Source organism: Eutrigla gurnardus (genome assembly GCF_963514095.1).
Source record: "Eutrigla gurnardus genome assembly, chromosome: 21".
NCBI lineage: Eukaryota > Metazoa > Chordata > Actinopteri > Perciformes > Triglidae > Eutrigla > Eutrigla gurnardus.
The window spans coordinates 2,814,270-2,824,660 of record NC_139932.1 but is presented as its reverse complement, the minus strand read 5'-3'; the positions used below and the strand labels follow the sequence as shown (position 1 = coordinate 2,824,660).

At 42.2% G+C, this 10,391-nt stretch overlaps 1 gene segment (V, D, J or C); it reads right to left on the bottom strand.

The window, feature by feature from the left end:
- Positions 1 to 4,504: 4,504 nt before the first annotated feature.
- Positions 4,505 to 5,804, bottom strand: LOC311032168 (Ig kappa-b4 chain C region-like). The segment is given in 2 exons: positions 5,669 to 5,804; positions 4,505 to 4,976 (listed from the first exon to the last, which is right to left on the bottom strand).
- Positions 5,805 to 10,391: the final 4,587 nt, after the last annotated feature.

Below are 10,391 nucleotides of genomic sequence, written 5' to 3'. Positions count from 1 at the left end.
CCATCTTTCCACCTCATACATGGTGCAGTGCAAGAAGACATCTTCAGCATTTTCTTGAACCCAAAAGTTTTCACACTTTTCACTGTTCCTTTTCCCCATTTAAGACAGAGTGACATTCAGTCCTGTGTGATCCACTCTGAGTCTCGTCGTTATCATTTCCTCATTTGCTCTCAGATAAATGCTTGTTTTAATTCCCGCTTCCTCCATTTTTTTCTTTTCCAGGATATTAAAATCTGCCTTTTTTCTGGAAAATGCCATGGTGGTATGTTACTAACTGCGGTGGGCGTGGTCAAATCTAAGTCTTCCATTTCATATTCCGTCACTCACCCTTGTCCATCCAAACCCATGCCCCTGAAATTTGGAATACTCCCAACAATCCAGTATTATCTCCTTTGCAGGGATTTCTTTCCTACTTCCTTTTAATCTGATCCAATATTCCAGCACAAGCTTCTCTCTTCTTAGCTCCAGTAGTGTCTCTCCTGCTTCTATGAGTTTTGTGTTAATGGGGGTCTTTATAGCTCCAATGCATACACGTAATGCTCTATACTGTATTCGATTATTTTTTCCAATGATGTTTTTGCTGCTGCTCCATAAACTACACAGCCATAGTCTATTGTTGACCTCATACATACCCTATAGATGTCCATTAGTGATTGTTTATCTGCATCCCAGTCTCATCCGGCCTCAGCTCTCAGTAGATTCATGACTTTTTTGCATTGTGTCTGTCAAGTCTTTTATGTGTGCTTTCCATGTATACTTACTATCTGACCAGAGACCCGGGGACTTAAATTCATTGACTTTCTCCATTGGCTGCTCATGTTAACTTCTCAGCACAAATATTTGCACTTATTTGTGAACATGTAGCAGGATTTGTTTGTTGATATTTTGAACCTACATTCATATGACCACTTTTCCACTTTCCCTATTGTTTGCCTTATGTTCTCCAACACGTGGCAAATTCCTTCCTCTCATCCATATGGCGGCATCATCCACATGTAGCGCTGATTTGACGCATCCATCTAAATTTGATAATACTGTATGTTATTTATCATGAAGTTAAACAATAAAGGACTAACTGCTAATCTAACTCCTCAGATACCTCTGTTCCAGCCTTTACTCTGATTTTTCTGCCTGTTAAAAAGTCCATTACCCAACTCTACATTCTTCCTCCAAAAACCCATTCTGTTTAATTTAATAAGCAGCCCTTTCCTCCACATAGTGTTACAGTTTCTCAATTGCTTAGACACCCATTCCTGGAACAACTCACCATTTTCTCAAATCTTCACACACAATTCTAAAAACTCACACTCAACAGTACAAACATCGAAGTTCTGGGTCCCAATCAGTTTTTACTCTCAGACAATACACACAAGCGGTCAAAACACAGACTACATGAGTGTTTGTTACACACAGGAGGGATTAATTCAACACACTGCCACCAAAATGTCAAGAATAGGGTTTATTCACAGTATTTCCATATTGAGCACATATACAGGTTCATCAACATCGGCAGGCCATAGTATTTCATCAACTTCACACATTATGTCTTCTCTCGCCAGGCAGCGTGAGAAATATCCCCTTGTGTGTCGGATCCAACCCTGGATAGATTCCAGAGAAATATCCTCACAGGCATTCACCATTGCCTCCAGGAGATTGTGCTGTGTGTATGGGTTGCGGTCATAGACTCTCCACCGCCATGCTGAGAAAAAAATCCTCTATTGGATTCAGAAAAGGGGAGTATGCTGGCAGAAAAAGGACCCTGAACCTGGGGTGGTCATTGAACCATGTGCGAACCAGAGCAGCCCGATGGAAGCTCACATTATCCCAAGTGACAACATATTGGGCTTGCTCTGGTTGCCCTGGCTCCCCTCCCTGTTGGAGAACGTTATTGTGCAGCTGATCTAGAAACTGAAGGAGTAGTGCAGTGTTGTATGGACCCAGTATGGCATGGCGGTGGAGGATGCCATGATTGCTAATGGCTGCACACATGGTGATGTTGCCTCCCCTCTGGCCCGGAACTTGTGTGATTGCATGCTGTCCAATGATGTTGCTGCTCCTTTTGCACCTTTTTGTGAGATTGAACTCTGCCTCATCGATAAAGATGCATTCATGAGGGTCAGCCATTGCATCCATATCAAAGATTGTCTCCAGGAGTCAAAAAACACACATTTTACTTCAAACACAGTACTGTGTGTATTGGAATGAATGAGGGGTCTTTACATACTATAGCATTTCTGTACAGTATAGCAATTACCTGCACATATTGGAATCATTGCTCCTTAACCCTGTCGGAATTCCTCTCAAAAGGCACGTGGTAAAGTTGCTTCGTCCTTATGTGGTTCCATACAATCACCATATTTACCAAGGCAGTCTCCTGCTCAGCAGTGAGCAATCGCCGCCTGCCTCCAATAGATGGCTGCCTCTCAGTTCTGCAAAAATGAAATTTGACCATTACTGACCTTTGGTGTACTGTGGTACAGTATAGTAAAAACTACACAGCATACAGTTGATATTCAGTCTGTATGTACTACAACATTACTGTGCATGTACTGTGATACAATACATGTACATGTACAGTGACAATGAGGCAAATTACCTGTTTTCCCTCCTGAAAGTACGGACAATGGATGCAACTGTGAAACGGCTTAAGTTTGGCTGGACTAGCTGGCTAGCTTCTTTCATTGTCCTCCCATGTACATCCACATGATGAACGACAGTTTCATCAGATATCACTTGTCTTTGTTGTCCTCGTCCTCTCCCTCTTCCTCTCCCTCTTCCCCATCCCCGTCCTCTCTGTTGTCTCTCAACCTCTGCATGGTTGGTTTCCATTGTTCCAAAGGACATGAACATGCCTCTAGGCTCTATTTATTGACCCCCAATTCTGATTGGTGTGTTAACAATTTTTAGGCTGAGTGTTTTCACCTGGAGAAGGGTGTGGTCTCTGAGTTTAGGTTATGATAACTTGAGTTAATTATATTGAGTTTGCTGAATGAACACATTTATTTGGCCACTTTTTTGTAAGGTTTTGCAGAAAGAGTTTTGAATATTGAGACGTGTGGAAACAGGTGAATTGTGTTTTTGGTTATGGGAAATGTGTGTGCTTCTGGGAATGACGAAAAGGTTTGGGTTTTTGTGCTACAGGAACCAGGTTTTGTGTTTTAGCAATTGAGAAAAACTGTATATGCTTTTTCAATGTCAAAATATACTATTGTCATCAGCTCTTTAATTTTGAATCCCTTGTCCACCTCATTACTTACTCTAACTACAGCAAGTAATGGAGATCAAAATCCACTTGGACTATCAGTCATTAGTCCTCTCTGTTCCAGAACTAATATCTTCTCCATCCATGGAGTTGTGTTCACATGTTGCTGCCAGTGTTTACAATGTTGCCACACAAGTGTATAACAGTGTGAAATGTGTTGAAGTTGCTGAGAATGTGTTTAAGGTTCAGTAAGAAAAGAGCGGATGTGTTTTGCAAATTGTGTCTCAGTACCTAAAATCACTTTTTTAACAATTTACGTAATCCCTCTGTGATGTGTCTGTCGTCTCCTCCTCGTCTCTCTTCATTAATTATTGAGCATTTCATGATGTGTAAAACAGCGCCCCTCTAAATGTTACGGGGGAATGAGCGTTGAAAACATGTTACCGCACTCTGTTGTCTGTGAGGAGTCCAAGCTGCGCTGGCCTCCCTTGGTGAAAAAAAAAGAATGATTGACCAATCAGGTGAGGCTATAGGTCATGCTATACAGAGTCGAGGTGAAGTCTGAACAGGTGAGTCGAGAAGATGGCAAATGACTCTGCTGTCCTGACATTGGTCGGGAGTTCATTCCACCACTGAGGACCAGAACGGAGAAGAGTCTGGACTTTGCTGAGCGACATTTGTTTGATTTCAGCGATGGTGGTACCAGCCGGCCAGCTGAAGTAGAGGAGCGAAGTGCTCGCTTCGGGACGTTTGGTTTGACCAGTGTTTGAAGGTAGATGGGTGCCGATCCATTGATGGCCTTGAAGGCCAGTGCCATCGTCTTGAATTGGATGTGTGCTGCAACAGGGAGCCAGTGGAGGTCACGGAGGAGGGGGGTCACATGGGAGAATCTGGGTAGATTGAAGACGAGGCGTGCTGCAGCGTTCTGGATACGCTGCAGTGGTTTAATCGCAGAGGCCGGGAGTCCAGCCAGGAGAGAGTTGCAGTAGTCAAAGCGGGAGATGACCAGTGCTCGGACCAGGAGTTTTACACATGAGACTTCAGTTGTGCCTGCTGTCATTAAGCAATTAAAGAAACTGTAAAGTATATTGTCTCTTTATGTTTAACGAAGATTAAAAACAGAAGTCCATCATTTCTTCCTAAAAAAGTCAGATAAAATGATTCAGTTCATGTAAGTTTACCCTGAGACAAACTCAGTGTCAGTGGATCTAAGGGATCTTCTGTGATCACTAAAGACAGCAGGTATTCTTGTAATAAGATGCTTGGACTCAACTTGTTTCATCATCACGTCTTTATTGTTCATGTTTACTGAGAATTGAAACATTACTGATCGTTAAAGATGAAATGATTCTGCTAACATGAAGAGAGAGACAGAGAGAGATAGTCACAGAGTGCAGACTGAGACCAGTATCAGAGTGAAACCAGTAGCAGAGTCCCAGTGAGTCAGCTCAGGACTGGGAACACTGGTCTCTCCTCAGTGTCTCTGAGAGCGGAGTCTGGGAGCCCTGGGTGGCCTCACAGGTCACAGAGCCCACCTTGCTCCACTGGTCTGCAGGGAGCCTCAGGGTGCTGCTCCAGCTGTAGTGGCCGTCCTTCTCCAGCACCCCGGGGCTCCTGCTCTCCTCCCAGCTGCTGCTGCTGCTGCTGTCCACCTTCCAGGCCAGACTCCAGTCTGAGGGGAAGCCCTTGTTGGCCAGGCACATGAGCGTGGCCTTCCCCTGCTGCAGCTCCTCTTTGGAGGGGGGCAGCACCGTCAGGGTGGGAGGGACATCACCTAGGAGACACCAATCAGCTTAGAGGACAGGGACCACACAGCTGTCCATCAACCACCAGACACTTGGACACCTTTACCGTGTGAGAGTTCATCTTCTCCTTTAAGGACTTTCTGCCAGATTGTTTTTCTGCTGCAGCAGTCACTCACTCACTCACTCACACATTGTTTCACTTCCCTTTAAGAAGCCTCTCATGCATATCAGCACAGAGAGAACCAACGTACAGAATGAGCTGAAATATATCAAACTACACTGGAAATGAAACATCAACACCTGAACTGTACATGACTTTAAATGATTTAGTGGAAACATGAACAAATGGAGAAAATAAACTGATACGGTCAAATGTCTTCATGTAGATTTAAGTCATTATTAAAACCACTATTTAAAAGACTACACAATATATGACAAGATGAAAAGATTATGCACCAACAGTTATTATTGAGGAAGAACATTTAGACTTGGTCGTGTAAAACATTTTAAAGTTTTATCTTCATCACACTGAAAGCTTTGTAAATGTCAGTTTGACTGGAATGTGTGAAGAAATGTTGAGTAAAGCTGCTCTGAGTTAGTCTCCATGATAAAGAAGGAGAAATAAAAACATGAATATGAAAAACGTTATAATCAAAACAAGATATATGTATCTGCCTCAAACATCCAAGAGCTGAATTTCAAACATGACTTATTGACTTACGTCCAACATCCAGTCTGGTTCCTCCACCAAAAGTCCACCACAGTGATACAAAGTCATGGAGCCGCCGTACAAAAACCTCTGGCTGTAGAGAGACACGGCTCTCTGACTTTGACACAAACAATCTCACCACACACATTCCCAGTTCACCCATTTTATGTAATGACTGGTTACAATGTCTTAAACTGATTCATATACTATTTTTAGCATTGTGTTTGTGAAATGTTAAAAATCTGAGGAAGAATGATTTCTCTTTTGGTAAAGCAACAAACAACTCTCCAATAAATCCTGTCAAATGTAAATAATGATCATAAACTCATGTTTATTGTAGATTATGATGAATGAAGGGCAGTTACTTTGTTTAATTTTGTCCCACAGTGATGTTGGTTTGAGTGATTGTGATTTAGGATGATTTCATCAAATATTCTGGAGAAACATTTGTCCATCAAACTGAAAGCAAAGAGTCAAACAAATGAGCACTGACACATTCCTGATCAATACTCTGATAAAGTGATTGATCCACTGATAAACAGCATCATCAGAGTAATCCAAGTCCCTGTTGGAGTCAGTCAGAGCATTTCCATAGAGAGCCACTTTGCATCAGCAGCACCATGCTCCAGTGCTCTGGGAGAGTTTATAGTCCTGAGAGTTGAACCCTGGAGGACTGACAGCTGTCCTTCATGACAACAGAAGACACAGAAATGGTCCTCATCAAAAACATGACTTTGTCCTCCGTCCTCATCTGGACTCTCCTCTGCTGCTGCTTCACAGGTAAAGTCCAGAGAATCAAACTCCTCTCCTCTATCAACATCCTTCCCTCTGAAATGAAGCCCATGAAACCATGACGCTGCTTTATGTGTTTGTCTCTGTGTCTTCAGAGTCCAGAGGACAGGTCACAGTGACTCAGCCTGGAGCAGTGAGCTCTGCTCTGGGAGGCTCCGTCTCCGTCACATGTCGGACCAGTCAGGCGGTTTATTCATCAAATTATTTAGCCTGGTACCAACAGAGAGATGGAGAACCTCCTAAACTACTTATTCACTCTGCTAGCACTCGACAATCAGGGACTCCAGGTCGTTTTACAGGCAGTGGATCAAACTCTGACTTCACTCTGACCATCAGTGGAGTCCAGACTGAAGATGCAGCAGTTTACTACTGTCAGAGTCTTCACTACATCAACAGCCAGTATGTGTTCACACAGTGAAAAAGCGTCGTACAAAAACCTCCCTCAGTCAGACTGAACAGCTGCAGCTGGAAGCTACTGCAGAGACTGATACACTTCACTGAGGACACACACACACACACACACACACACACACACACACACACACACACACACACACACACTCCAAGCTACAACTTATGTCTTCCCCGTCACCAAAGCATTAAACTTTATCTCTAAAACCAAGTGTTCCGAATTCTTCAGAAGTTTGAGCAATGATTAAAAGGACCTCATTACTCACTAATTTTAACATTTTTCAGAAACTCTTAACACATTTAGATACAATTAACACATTTCTTGTTGCTTTGACACAATATATACATTTAAAACAACTTTAAAATGCTTGAACTTATTTTACACATGAGCTAAACCAAGACCAAAAAACACATTTTTATTGCCAAATTTACAAACACTTTCAAACTTTATATTAGGACAGATAATATCATGTTCAACAACATACAGGCTAAATTCAAAATGAACAGTTGTTCATATTTTTCTCCGTTGCTCCTGAAAAACAGCTGAATGAAATTATGCAAATAGATCAGTCAGAGCTGAATCACACCTCGGATACACACTCAGGTGTTGAGGTTCTTTCAATGGCATGACCATATGGTATCCAGTAAAGAGAATCTTTTTGGGCTGATCTTGTGTGGAAAAGGAACAAAATAGAGCAACACAAAGAAAGGAAGAAAAATGCCTGAAAGAGGGAGAGGAAGACGAGTACCAGGAGAAGGGAGAGGAAGACAAGTACCAGGAGAAGGGAGAGGAAGACGAGTACCAGGAGAAGGAAGAGGAAGATGAGTCCTCTGACAAGGGAGAGAAAATGTAGTACCAGCTCAAGGGAGAGGAAGACGAGTACCATGCACATGAGCGTGGTCTTCCCCTGCTGCAGCTCCTCACTGGAGGGGGGCAGCACCGTCAGAGTGGGACAGACATCACCCACTGCAGAGAGACATTCATAGAGTTCATATGAGGTTGCAGCAGAGGATGCTACTAGTTCTGTTGGTCTTCCTCAGAGTGGATCAAACTCAAAACGTTCTGTAACCATGGCAACGGACAGGCATCACTGCTGAACCATGACAACAGACATGTTTCAGAACTATAGGTAAAAAGTCCAAATTAACCGCCTTTTCTGAAACTTTCTGAGTTTAATAGTTCAAAATATTACAGTAAAGAGGAAGATTTTGAGGGTTTTAATCTCTTCTTGTTTCATGCCAAAACTTCATGAATATGTTTTTGTTCTCTTCAAGTAAGAAGTTATCAGCAGGAGACTGGGGTGTGCAGGATGCGTGGGTGAGAAGACAACTTGTGACCAGGGCGGACATCTGGTGGTTCTGCGGTGGTAAGACACTTAGACCAACATTAACAATTGATTGGATTAACTATATGTATTATAACCAACAGAGATTCATCAATTACACCAGAGCTGGCAGGTTTGACATCATTATCTGAGGAGTTCACGGAAAACTCAGGTATTGATGAACACCCTTACTTTTCATGGATGGAGAACATGTTCGGGAGGTGGTCAGGGCTCATACAATCAGTTCTAATAACCACAATTATGACTGCGTTGTGTTGTTGTTGTGTTCCATTCCTTAGAGACTTAGTTCAGAGGCTGATTGACGTTGCCATGAACAAGATGTTACTGTACACCAGAGTGCCGGATGAGGAGGATAAAGGTGATGCAACATCATATCTATCAGATTACAGTGACGATGAAATAACCCCTGTGAAGTGTGCTTCCCGATTCCTAGGTTAGCAGAAAGTTCCAGGTGATCTGGAAGCTGAGGACATGTGCGGGGACTTGGAGGATTTCTATGATTAGTAGTTTAAACAAAAATAAAAACATAAATTCCACAGCACAATGATGTATTTACAGAAAATCCCAAAAAGAAGATGTAAGATACTGATAAGCATTACGAGTGTAGCCTAAGAGAAGGATGTTATCTCCACTATGTGTATATATATATATATATATATATATACATATATATATGTGTTAATCACATGATGGAAGGAAGTTTGTAATGTTTTATTGTTTTCCACGAGTCTAGGGTGAGATTTCCTAGGCAGGGTCAGGTTCAACTAACGGGATCGATGGGTTGACCAGCCTGCGTTGAACAGTTTTGTTTGATTTCTATTCCTCCTTCCTGTTAAACTTTAAAGTACTAGAGGTTAGATTTACTAGATGTGCTATGTATAACTCTGTTTTGAATCATTGTATTTTCCCAATTGGACTGGAGTACCATAGGGCGGTCGCCTGTAGGCAGAGGGGCCGTGAGAGAATTTCCCTGCCTGAATGTAAAGATGGTACTGAAGTTGCTAAGAAGCTGCCTGACAGGGTTTTCGCTCTCACACTCCACACAATTTAACTAATGATTATGCTTGAGATAAGCATAAACAGGAGGAAATGTTCTAAGAATTTTGTATAACCTCATGTCTTAAAGTTTTCTTTGTTCAGGTTACAGCTTTATGTGTTGAACTGTTTATTACTTTAGTATCCCCATGGCTGACCTAAATGTTATCAGAGGCCTGGTAGTCATGATGTCTTGTTCTACATGAAGGATAACTGTCAGTGACGCGTTATCTCCTGTGCCTTTAAAAGACTCAAGTCACAACAGTGATTTGAGCACTTCCTCTGTAGCATCCTCACACGTTGTTGCATTGTAACTGCTCCTCTTGTACAAGATTAAAGTCAGACGTCGACTTTACTTATGTCTCCGATCTCCTCCTTGGGTGAATTTATTCGTTTACGGGAAAATTCTTTTAACAAGTGGATCGACGGGATCTTCTGTGATCACTAAAGACAGCAGGTATCCTTGTAAGATGCTTGGACTCAACTTGTTTCGTCATCACATCTTTAATGTTCATGTTTACTGATAATTGAAACATTACTGATCGTGAAAGAAGCCAAATTTGTAATGGAATGATTCTGCTAACATGAAGAGAGAAACAGAGAGAGACAGAGAGAGATAGTCACAGAGTGCAGACTGAGACCAGTATCAGAGTGAAACCAGTAGCAAAGTCCCAGTGAGTCAGCTCAGGACTGGGAATACTGGTCTCTCCTCAGTGTCTCTGAGAGCTGAGTCTGAGAGCTCTGGGAGGCCTCAGAGGTCCCAAACTCATCTGAAAAGTTTCAATTCCCTCTTTGACCTCAGTAACCATGGCAACAGACAGGCATCACTGCTGAACCATGATAACAGACATGTTTCGGTAATAAAGATACAACGTCTAAACATCACAAAGCATTAAACTTCATCTCTAAAATCAAGTGTGAGCAATGATTAAAATTCAAATTACCGTTGAAAGTTCAAATTATTACTCCCAACAATAAAACATTTAGTAATAATAATAATAACAATAATAATGGATTGGATTTGTATGGCTCTTTTTTCAAGAGACCCAAAGCACTCTGACAGGGTTCCAGGTTCCATTCATTCACACAGTCATACCGGTGGTGGTAAACTACGATAGTAGCCACAGCTGCCCTGGGGAAGACTGACGGAC